Source organism: Octopus bimaculoides, chromosome 2 (genome assembly GCF_001194135.2).
Source record: "Octopus bimaculoides isolate UCB-OBI-ISO-001 chromosome 2, ASM119413v2, whole genome shotgun sequence".
Lineage (NCBI taxonomy): Eukaryota > Metazoa > Mollusca > Cephalopoda > Octopoda > Octopodidae > Octopus > Octopus bimaculoides.
In genome coordinates this window covers 175,502,790-175,515,869 of record NC_068982.1, presented here as the reverse complement: position 1 = coordinate 175,515,869, position 13,080 = coordinate 175,502,790, and the positions used below count along the sequence as shown (strand labels likewise).

Below are 13,080 nucleotides of genomic sequence, written 5' to 3'. Positions count from 1 at the left end.
ATATATATATATATATATATATAGTGTGTGTTTGCAATGAAGTATAGGAAAAGGAGATAGATAGTTGCATAGAGAATCATGCATGTAGACAAGCAGATCAATAGTTGTAGATGGCTAGATGTAGATAAGGCAAACAGACAGCTAGATAGACGTATGTATGCTAACATGCACACATCTCTCTCTCTCACTCTTTTTTTTCTCTCTCTCTCTCTCACTCTTTTTTTCTCTCTCTCTCTCTTTTTCTCCTTTTTCTCTCTGATGATTATATATATATATGAGGCAGTTACATAGACTCTTACACACCTGGATCGCTTAACACATACAAGAGTGGAACCAGTATTACAGCACTTGGCATATTGAGGTAATCATGTGACTTGCTCTGATATACAATTGAACACTAATAGAATACTAATAGCAATATGATGAAGAAAGTGGTTTTTAAATGTAATGTTTGTATAAACGCAGATAACATTGCTTTCAAGTAGCCACAATTTAGTCTAGTGTTACATAGAAGATAAGTGCTAAAACTTACTGAATCAACATGGTCTTGAGCTGTTAGCTGAAGGATCCATAATTTATGTCCTATCACAAGCCCTAGGATATAACAGGGATGGGATAATAAGCCACATAGGCAAGATCTAGTCTCATGAATTCCTAATGAAAGCTTCATGGACTGAGCCATTAAGCGTCAAACTTACTTTACCAAAGACAAGCAGATGGCAGTGATAGGATATGAATCAACCACTTTTTGCTTCATCTGTCTAATGCTAAGTGGAATGAGTCATTGAAAGATAAATTTTCCTTCCCAGAATGCAATGGTGTGACAGTGCAGAGGCATATACTCTTGTATTAAGCAAGTAAACTGGAAGATTCTCTATAAAATTGTGTCATGTGTGTGCATACATTATATATTTACACACAAACAAGGGTCTCTCCTAGGCAAGATACATTTTTTGCATTGCATAAATACAAACATCCATATGTATATACATCTGTCACTCGCAAGTGAGTATGACTTGGGAACATGTAACCATGCATTCACTACTTCTTTTAGATGCATATGTCATCACAAGCAAACATAGGCGTCCTCTCAACCCTCCCACTCCCACCTTTAGTTCAGCAGATCATCAAAGACATGTTGCTGGAGGAAGAGAGGGCTGGGCCAGCACTGGGATGGTACTCATTTTCTAACTAAGCAAACTGGAGCAATACATAATGAAATGTCTTGCTCTGCTTGATCCAGAAATCAAACTCAAGATCTTATGATGATCATGACCCAAACTTCCTAGACCATATATATATATATATATATATATATATATATATATATATATATATATATTTATATATGAATAAATCACTGATTGACATTATAGCTATATGAAGTTCCAACAACTGGTTATTGGTCCTACTGTGGCAAAATGTAATTACAATGTGTGTATTGTGTGTATATGTTTGTGTGTGTGTGTACTTTGGATATGCAGGACAACTTAAGCCAGTATGGGAGACAGATATAACATGATTATGAGGAGTATATATACTGAATATGCTTGTGTAAAAGTCAAATTATTTAGACCATTTTTTTAAGGTCAAATTTATGGGGTTGACTATTACATGGGTACTACATTTGAGGGGCTGAAATTCAAGCTAGAATCCAAAGTGAATAAAAACAAAAACACAATGAATTACATTAATATTACCAATTCTGTGCATCAACAGTGTTATTTCTACATACAGAATAATATGGTACCTTGACCAACAAATGTTGTCCTGTTGTTCATCAACTTTTATATGGGGTGTTTGGAAAATTCCCAAGTTCTTGGCCAAAAATAGGGGGGGGTGACTTTTACATGAGATTGACTATCACCTGAGTGTATACAGTATATATATATATATATATATATATATATATATATATGTGTGTGTGTGTGTGTGCGTGTATAAATATATATACACACACACACACCAACCTTCCACACAGTTTCTCTCTACCATAATTACTCACAAACCATTGGTCAGACTGGTGCTATAGTAAAAATCTCTTGCCCCATATGCTGCACAGTAGGACTGTTTGCAAAACAAACACATTATTGACATAGCCATATCTGTGCCTGTATAATCATCATTCTAACATCTTATTCTATTGGTAACATGTAGCATATTTCAAATCTTGTACAGTCTGCATGTGCAGTGTTTAGCATATAAACTGATAATGTATCAATATGTACTGGGTTCTGTGGTATCAATTGACTTCTGTCCATTGAAATTGTTTGGTTTGTACCTTAATTAGAAACAATCATTTATTGCTTTAAAAATTTTGGCACAAGGCCAGCAAGTTCGTGGGGAGCAGGTAATTTGATTACATCAACCCCAGTGCTCAACTGGTACTTATTTTATCAACCCTGAAAGGATGAAAGGCAAATTTCGCCCCAGACAAATTTGAATTCAGAACATAAAGACAGATGAAATGCCACTCAGCATGCATTTTGTCCAGTGCATTAACAACTCTGCTAGCTTGCCATCTTGGAAGCAATTATACATTATTATGACTTGTTCCTTCTTCCAAAAGCATTTCTCTACAGTTTCCCATTTGTCACTAATTAAAATTCCTTCCAAGACCACCATCACCACAAATAACAACTACATATACAAATTTGACACATCTTCTAAATGAGGGAATTAGTAGATTATTGTTTTTGTTCTCATTCTGATATTTTAAATTATTATTGCAAGAGCATCTTTTTCCTATAAATGAATTTGTCATTGCGGTCAGCATTATTATTATTAGTAGTAGTACTATTTGGTAATGAGCCAGGTGAAGGGATATTTTCATGGAACAGATTACTGGGAAATAAAATCTTAATGAGTGTGTTTGTGTGTGTGTGTGTGTGTGTGTGTGTGTGTGCATGTGGCAAGCAGAAGTCCTTTGCATTGCACTGTTAAAAGCTAAAAAAACTAGAGAAGTATGTCTGTAAAACATTTCAGTATCTCTCTGACCTCTCATATTATTCATAGAAAAATAGAACCAGATAAAAAAATAATAAATAAATAATAAAAATAATAAAATGAAAAACAAAACTTTGAAAATCAGGAAGGAAAATGGAAAAAGCATCAACATATCACTCTCGTCCTCTACCTTGCCTCTTCCTCCAGAGCAACATAAGCATGAAGAGCATAAAAAAGAGAAAGTTGTCTATCTAGATTGGCCATTTCATGTCTCACCACCTGCCTGACTATCTTCACTATTCTCTCACACCAAAATGCCTGCTTGTTGTTATATCTAAAATTCCATTGCTGTTGCTGCCTAGGGATTAGATGTTTCAAGTGGTTGCCTTCTGGGTTCTGTTGTTGTCCCCCCCCCCCCGCATCTTTGCCTCCCTATTTATTTATTTATTTATTTTTTGTTCTTACTCATATGTTATATGGTTTGAAGAATTATTTTGCTTATTTTTCTAGAGGACATTGTTTTTGTTTTTATTTACATTTTTTGACAGAGTGGAAAATAAAATAAAACGTTGGTACTACTACTACTACTACTACTACTACTACTACTACTACAATTAGGACCACTAAAACAAAGACAACAGTTGAGAAAGAAATAGAGGAGGTTTGGAGTCGAAGGAAAATAAATATATCTCCACCCATCAAAAATGATAAGGAAATAAATAATACAATAAAAAAAAATAACTAACAGAGTTTTCTTAGGTTGAAATAAGATTTTAGCAGAAGGTAAAACAACAAAATACACTAAGAATTTTTTTAAAGAAAGAACAAAACTGCAACATTAAGACCATCTACCAATTTGATCAATAAGATGGCGCTTAAACTTGGATTTCTTCTGCAACTGGCATCATTGCATACTGTAGCCTACAAACACATATGCACTCAGATACCACCACACACACACACACTCTGGCCATTTTTGCACTTTCCTGCCTTCAAAAACTACTTTCTCTGTCTCCTTTCACTTCAAGTCAGTTATTTTTCAGTCATATAATGACATGTTTTTTCTTAGACTATTCTTTTTCGTCTTTCTGATGACAATCCATGCTCAAAATGTCACATCCCACAATTTTTTTTTCCATCTTAAACTTTCTCAGAGCTTCAGTGTAATATATTCACTGTGTACATCCTTTTGCTGTTTTTCCTGTTTTATTTTTGATTTGCCAATATATATATGATAGTTTTTGTGTGTGACAGATGCACAGGGGCAATAAATACCGGAAGTTATACAGAAAACAGATTTCATTACATGCCAGGCGGGGAAACTAAACGTAGTTGATAGCTTCTGTTACCTAGGTGACCAAGTCAGTAATAGGGGTGGATGTCCTGAGAGCATAGCTGCTGGAATAAAAATAGCCTGGGCAAAGTTCAGAGATTTCCTACCTCTGCTGGTGACAAAGGGCCTCTTGCTCAGAGTGAAAGGTAGACTGTACTGTGCATGTGTGCGAACAGCCATGTTACATGGCAGTGAAATATGGGCTGTGACTGCTGAGAAGATGCATAGGCTTGAAAGAAATGAAGCTGGTATGCTCTGCTAGAGGTGTAAAGTTGGACATAAGAAGCATCAGATGTGGTGCAAGAGAGACGACTGTGCTTGTATGGTCCTGTGTTGTGTATGGATGAGGACAGTGGAGGAAACCTGTGGTAGAGGTAGACCCTTGCAAAAAAAATGAAAATTTCAAGTATTAGGGAGTAATACAAAGGTTGATTGAAAAATTGTATATCTACGTTTGATTCACAACAAAAAGAAGATTCTCTATAGAACAGTTTTATAGCACATCTGGTACAGTCTTAGCTATACAACAAACTACAATGGTACAAGTGTGTACCTATACAAAACCACAATGGTATAGGTGTGTACCACTCAAAATTATTTACTCTTAGAAATATGTATTGCAACATTGTTGCAAGAATATTACTATCCAATGCTTATAAACTACGTACAATATGTTTAGAGTGAAGAAAATGTTATAAATAACTTACCAAAGCATGATAATAATCATTTAAAAGCAGTCAGTAAATGTGGGGAGTTTGTACACATGAGCTTTTTCAGCAATCATTATAGTGTCATACACTCCGATCATATGTCTGGTGCTACATACTTCCCAGAAAAACTGGAGCGGTACTATACTGCATCACATAAAATGGAAATTTTAAAGATTTGGGTTGTAAAATTTTTGACTGGTACAAATATTACCAGCCAGGCTGAAAGGGTTAATGCATCTTTCCTTGCTAAAACTTCTACCCTATCCTCAATTCCTTACCCAATAATTTGGCCTCGTAGTTAATTGTTATCATAGAACTGAGAGACAGGTCTGTGTAATACTGTTCATTAGTAGTTATATGCATGTTTCATTATCTATCCTGTATAAATTCTTAGTTTTGTGTCTAAGAAGAAAGTAAAGTTCATTTCGAATTTTTAAGTTTTTGTATGTCTACACTAAGTTTACTTTTGAAAGGTGTAGAGGATTTACAGTATCATAGCTTGGGTGTGATGCCTAAGAGATTCATTTCAAAGGTTTTCAGCGTCTCAATTCTGGGTGCAACTGTTCTAGACCTAATTCTGAAGTCTTCAGAATCTGCTGGTGCTTGTACATGCTCATAGAAGAACTCTTGTGGTTTTTGACTGTCTTTTGATCCCTGATTTTTCTGATGTTGTATTTTCAAAAATCCAGTAAAAAAAAAAAAAGAGCCGAAGCCTATACTTTTTCGTTCAGCCATATCTGATGACTGTTAATTTACTTTCCACACTTGAAAAAGTTCTTCACAAAACTATTTAGTAACACGAGTTGGATGTTATGAGACTAAGTTCATAATACTGTAGAAATAATAGTCCCACTCTGTTTAATATATAAGTGCTTATTCTCTCTGACTGATGGAAACATATTAGACAACAGCATATATATATATATATATATCAGCTATATACTTCCTTACTAGTTCCAGACTAGTTGCTATCAAATTCCACCAAACTGGTATGTGCAACCATCTTGATGCATGCACTTGTTAGCTTAGTGGTAAAATGTTATAAAAAGTTTTAAAAACTTCAAATTACTTTGTTACTAAAAGCATCATGAATTGTCACATAATTAAACTATAGTATTTAATTTTTTCAAAATTTACTGTTTGGTAAAAACCTTGTAAAAATCTGCTTCAGACCAGTCAGAAACATCTGGTTCAAGATGTGGTGTCTGAGCTCCTTTTGTTCTATGAAAGTTAAAACCTAGGTTTTAAAAGTTAAAACAGCTGTAGTGAGCAACAGACAACAATATACAGAACAAAATAAGACAGAAGAAACTTCATGCCATCTTCCCCCATGAAGCAATGCTGGATTGACATGCTACAGCTTAGTTCTGTTCTTTAGTAACTTTAGCTGCTTTCTAACAATGAGCAACTCATCAATCAATACATGTTACATAGGACTAGCTTGGAATTATTGAGGTACACTTTCATATAGGCATTTTCTTTGCAATGACTTCTCTTCTTTTTGCTCTTATGTTCATTCAGTGTCAACATTAGAACTGTAAATTTGATATATATGCAACTATTTCTACCTTCAATGGAATTCATTGGAAGCATAGTTTTCTAGTAATATATGTAAAACAATAAATGAAGGTTTAGAAAGAATTCTGGTCTTGCTTTTTGGTTTTTCTTGATTTAACACCCACAGCAACACTATCTGCAGCCATATCAGCTCCTGTTTCTAGCACACATGCACACTGAGACAAGCCTGCATGCATGCTTACTTCTTTCAGTTTGTGTCAACCAAATCCACTGATAAGCCTTTAATCAACCCAGGAGTATAGTAGAAGACACTTGACCAAGGCACCATACTGTTGGACTGAACCTGAAACCATATGGTTAGGAAGAGAACTCCTTAACCACACAACAATGCATGGTTGTATGTATGTATCTGTGTGTGTGTATGTGTGTATCTGTGTGTGTGTATGTGTGTATATATATTGCCTCCCCAATATAGAGTCAATAATACTCATTCACAATAAACATAAACACACCAGAAACACCCCTGAAAGACAATGCAACTGTAGACCCCCAAACTTCTGCCCTCTAAACAACAACTGTCTCGAGAAAGAACTTGTATGCAAAACCAAGACCATGGACCCCAATGGAATAGCAAAGATGTGCAGGATGTCCAGACAATAAGTCATCTCCAAGACTTTCCATTCCCCTCCTAAATTCAGCTGCCCACTTTTGCTCTGTTGATAAAACTGTAGCGTCATACCCTAATGTAGCAGCCACGTCAGCATGAATGTCCTTGATGGAATAAATCCATTTTTGTAGGTAATTCATAATGCCACGATGCCAAATTTTGTTGATTTTCAAGAGAAATCACTACTTGTTCCTATTTAAGTCTTCTTTGAACAGTTTATCTGGATAGAAACAAGGCAGTTATCCAATATGAAGATTTGAAATTAATGCATGCAGGATTTTACAGCTCTAGCATTACTTCTTCATAGTCATCCAATGAACTTTTCAGCCCACCCTCATATATTCAGCGAGTAAAGATGAGTGACATTCTGAAGAAAATATTCAGTTTTCAGCTGGAAGACATTAACATTTTATGCTTCATGCTTGTTGATAATATTTTTGGTTATCTGTAAAAACTTGTAACATTTCATAAAAATGAATTACTGTCATCTGTAAATTGTTTGTTTGAATCAAATTTTCATTAAATAATACACACACACACACACACACACATATGTATGAGTGTGTGTGTATGTATATGTACAGTCTGTGTGTTTGTGTGTCTTACACTTTGTTGCCATTATACTATTTCACAAAGAACAATTTTACCAAATGAAATATAGAATATTGTTATTTGTCATGTTCTTTTCTCTTTTTCTTCCTTATTATCAACCTCATTAACATTATTGGCATTATCAAAGAGAAGGACGAGATGATGATGATGATGACAACGATCATCATCATCATCATCATAACCACCATCATCACAGTCGCTAAGCTTTACTGATCCATATCCAATTAGTCTCCTAGTATTATGTCAGACTGCACTGGATTTAGGCTAACTGTCTATCTATCTATCTATCCATCCATCTAGTCCAGCATGCATAATAGTTGTGGTAAGACTACATGTACAGAAATGCCAGCCAGGAAGGCTGAGAATAAGTCCGCGCACACACAAACGCACACACACACAAACACACACACACACACACAATGGTAGTGAATAAATACCCAGAGAGATCTACTGTCTGAAAACTGAATAATAAAAATGTAGGTTAACCTTTTGTTGTAGTAAACAAAAAAATTCTAATTAAATAACATTATACTCTAAAAATAAGCACAACCTTTTTTCAAATTACTAATCCTGGCCAATAAAGGCAGATAGCAACAGCTCTGAAATTATTTTAATTTATTCACATTCTATCTACAAAGCAGTATGAATGAGTTTGATCTTTAACACTATTGCAACTACTCTGGATATGTTTCAGTGTTATTGGGCCTCTTCTGCAAAGCATAGTTTAACTGTTACTGCAAATCATCGATGACTTGAGAAGTGTATGGGACTTTTGAATGAATACAATATAGCCTTATTACTTAAAAGAATGTCTGAGAGATAACGTACCCAGAAATATCTGCTACAAGAAAAGTAAAAAAATAAAAAAATGTAGTGGGCCTGAACTTACTTGATGTAGTAAGCCAGTAGTTTAGATTTTAATGAAATTACACACTTAGTGATGAAGAGTTTACTAAGTTTTCATGCAGAAAGTATTCCTTGGCATTTACTCTCTCTGATGCTTCTTCTTATTTATCGTGTCATTCTGCGTTCATTCAGAAAATACCTTTTACTTCTCTGTTCCTGTTCAATCTAAGATCTGCAATAATGATTAGCCTGTACGTTGTTAAAGATGTTTGATAACACTGAAACATTTCCAGAAGTGCTAAAGATCAAACTTACTCCACAGCTTTTAATTTCGTTAATTAAACTTTCTTGGCTTATTACATCAAATATGTTAACACCCATTTTACTTTACACACATATGCGCACGCACACGCACGAATATATATCATCATCATCATCATCGTTTAACGTCCGCTTTCCATGCTAGCATGGGTTGGACGATCTGACTGAGGACTGGTGAAACCGGATGGCAACACTAGGCTCCAATCTAATTTGGCAGAGTTTCTACAGCTGGATGCCCTTCCTAACGCCAACCACTCAGAGAGTGTAGTGGGTGCTTTTACATGTCACCCGCACGAAGGCCAGTCAGGCAGTACTGGCAACAGCCACGCTCAAAATGGTGCATTTTATGTGCCACCCGCACAAGAGCCAGTCCAGGGGCACTGGCAACGATCTCGCTTGAAAATCCTACGAAGGTCAGTCAGGCGGTATACTTATATATATTTACATGTAGTTAAATATGTTTCTGGTCACAGAGTAACCAGTGGTTTCTCATCCACTCATCAAAATCTTACACCATTAGAGTCTGACAAGTCACCTATAAAGCTAATGCTTTATGGATGTGAAACCATTGGTCACTCTAAGACTGGACATATATTTAACTGCATGTAAATACATTACTGCTCTATGCTTTAGAGTGTGCTTCTTTTTCAGATATATGATCTGCTGACTATACATATACAGAAATGTCCATCAAATGCAATGATAAGTAAAAGCTAATAAGGATACTTCTACATACAACATAGTTACTCATCCTCCTACCTCTCCCTTAAATTGACCATCTTAAAAGTGAAGGACACATTAGATAATAGAATCCTAGATACTGGTAAAATGACAGGATGGTCATGTTTGGATGCTTTTGATGATAGCTAAACAACAAAATCTTTAAATGACACCTCAGCATTACTCACAAGTGGGACCACTTAGAATGGTTTGTCTCGATCCCTTGAGTTCACATAGTCTTTGATTCTTTTGGATTGGTAACGTAATTTACCATTTCTTGGGCTTTAAACTAGAAGGACATCCAGCTTTAGAAACCATTCCAAAGCAGACAATAGAGCTTGTCACAGTCCCCTGGTTCAACAGCTCCAGTCAAAGCATCCAACCCATGCCAGCATGGAAAGCAAGCATTAAGTGATGACGATATGCATGCATGTATTGCACGCAAACACACACACACACACACACACACAAGTAGGAAATTAATGATTAAAAATATATCAGTGAACCTACTAACAAGATGCAGTTTATAGCGTTTGTTCCCTATGTACATTTCACCATTTTTGGTTATTTGCAACCACTGCATTGATGTGACCATTTGATTTATGGTAGTAATACAATAAAGTATTCCCCTGATGATCTTTTGTGGTTCAGCATTACAAAGGGCATCCAGCTTTAAAAAAAACCAAGTTGAAACAAACTATGCCAGTCCCTATCAGGCCATCCAATCCATACCAACAGGGAAAACATATGTTAAATTATGATGATGGTGATGTAAATATGTATACATACATATTCTTTATCTTCTTAATATATGTTGTGGAAGGATCCTGACCACCCCCATGTGGCCAAAAGTGGACATGCTTTTCAATAAAGTAAAGAAACTGTGTGAACTGTTGGCAGTTGACAGCGTTGATAATTTGTATTGGATTACTTTGTTAGTGTAATATCATACGTACCTTTCGTTTGGCATAGTACAGAGCGCATTCTGTGTGAACATATTTCTGTGAAAGATTGTTCTAGATAATCATATCCAAATATTTATTTGCGTAATACTATTCCTACACCCTTGTGCAAACCCCAGTGTCACCATAACATTATTAGCAATGAGATATTCAAACACCCAAAGACATAACAATATATGAAGTGAAAGTATGTTTGCATATCTATGTATGTTCCAAGTTGAGGGCCACAATTTTGCACTGAGATAGCTGAAATTTGGCGTACAGATACATCTTGTCAAGGTGATGGTCATAAGTTATGTCACTTCTAAGTTTCTTCTATACAGTTTTTTTTTGTTTTGTTTTGTTTTTTATGTGGGTGAAGACATTATTATGAAGCTCAACCTAAACCATCTTCTGCATTGCTTGGATACAACAATTTTGAGCAAATTAACATTCCCAGACCAACAGAAGATTGTCAGCACCTTTTCAAAGCATTTTATCCAAAATGAAATGAATTAGTGTAATTGTGTTTACTTTAAATTTTATATACCCTGCGAAGGTCAGGTACTACTTCTAGTGTGTGTGTGTGTGTGTGAAAGAGAGAGAGAGAGAGAGTGTGTGTGTGTGTACATACATACACACACAAAACAAACACACAAACACACACACACACACAAACACATCTAAATCCACATAACTACTTACTCATTAAATGCCTATCTTTCCACCCTTTCTCTTCAGCCCACATTTCTATGTTTTTGTCTGTCTTCATAAACTTACTACGCACACACACACACACACACACGCACGCACACACACACACGCACACACACACGCACACACACACACACACGCACACACACACACACACACCTTCTATGAAATGCACCAAAAGAATGCTGCTGCCAGCTAGCCAAGAAATGAGATTACAAAGAGATTTCTGTAGAAAGACTGGCAAAAGTGCTGTATCAAAAATATCTTATTGAGGTGAAGTTGTTTTCAAATGGAATAATTGGAGGAGACTGAAGGATATTGTTTGTGTGCATGTGTGTATGTATATATATATGTGTGTGTATGTATGTGTATGCATGTCTGTGCAAACTGTACTGAATATTTTCTTTTGAGTACATTTTCATCCGTGCAATCTTATTTCCTTTTGTTCTCTTGTTAGTAATAAGGATAATGATTTCTTAACTGGTGGTGGTAAAGAGGTGGAAGAGGAGACTTTTGATTAAGAATAGAGCCAATTTTTGTGAGAGGTGGGGAAGGTATAGTATACTAAATCCACCAAGCATATCACGGGTAGAGATGTGACACATATAGTTTATTTCCTAGTTTATTTCTAGATTCGGTTGTACATATTTTATAACTGGAACAATGCGAAGAAGTCTAGTGTAGCTTCTGCACAATAATGGCATTTAAGTTCATGAAGTGTTCCATATTTTTGCTACAAGCACAATTGCTTTGTAGTTAAGGCTTTTGAGTCATGATCATAAGGTTGTGGGTTTGATTCCCAAGCTGGGTGACACTTCATTTTATGTACTTCAAGTATATGATATTCATCAGCTTGAGAAGGCAGTCCATATAAGAGAAGAAAAACTCTGATTTCTTACCTCAGCTGCTTTGTGGCCATACCCAGTTAAAGACAACACTTCAGGAGAGAATTTTGAAGATGAATCTGGAGTCAGTTTGTTATTACCTATGAACTCATTTAGGCAGCTCCTGTGACAACAGTAACAAACTGTTCCATCTCTGTCATTCCTTTGGATTTGCCAGTGATATGATGAGAGTATGAGCAGCCACTCCATAACACCACCCAATCTTGCATGAACATAATATAGCCACTCTTCAGGAAACAGGGCTACTTGAGACTGATGCACTAAGGAAAAAAGAGTATTTGAAGACATTATTAAGGCACTTGAGCTAGATCAGAGCAAGACAGCACCCTCTGTTAAAATGCCAGCAAGAAAGGTGACTACAATTTCAAAGACATCTTTTTCTTCAACAACATTGGTAAAGCCCTTGCTCAGATCATCTTTTACTACCTTCAGAAGCCAGTAGAATATATTTATATCCAGTCATAGTTCAGATTCTAGGATGAAAGGTCAATAACAGATATGGTTTTCTTTCTTTATGAACTGCAACCGAAGTGACAAAAGCAGAAAATGCCCTTGTATGATCTACCTGCATATTAGATGATAGTCTCTTCTGTTTATTTCAAGAGCCACAATAAAATTATGTAGTCCACTTGTGAAAAACATGCTGTTTGCTGATGATGTAGCAATTGCTACACATTGGGTTTCTCAATCACAAGCAGTGCTGCTCCAATCAAACAAAAACCTAGAACAAAAAAATACAACCCATTGTCAATCATTTATTATTTATTTATGCACCCTTTCAAAGCCTAGCCAGGCTCATGGGCCTGGTTACCCTGTTTCTATGGCATATGTGTTCTCCCCCCCCCCC

General features: G+C 35.9%; 1 protein-coding gene and 1 non-coding gene across 14 annotated transcripts in view; both read left to right on the top strand.

The window, feature by feature from the left end:
* LOC106882686 (vitamin D3 receptor) overlaps nucleotides 1–13,080 on the top strand; it is a 761,413-nt gene that overhangs the window by 650,188 nt on the left and 98,145 nt on the right. The window lies entirely within an intron of this gene.
* LOC128247188 (U6 spliceosomal RNA) lies at nucleotides 11,949–12,060 on the top strand. Its single transcript, XR_008263588.1, has one exon. It is a non-coding gene; the product is annotated as a U6 spliceosomal RNA (small nuclear RNA).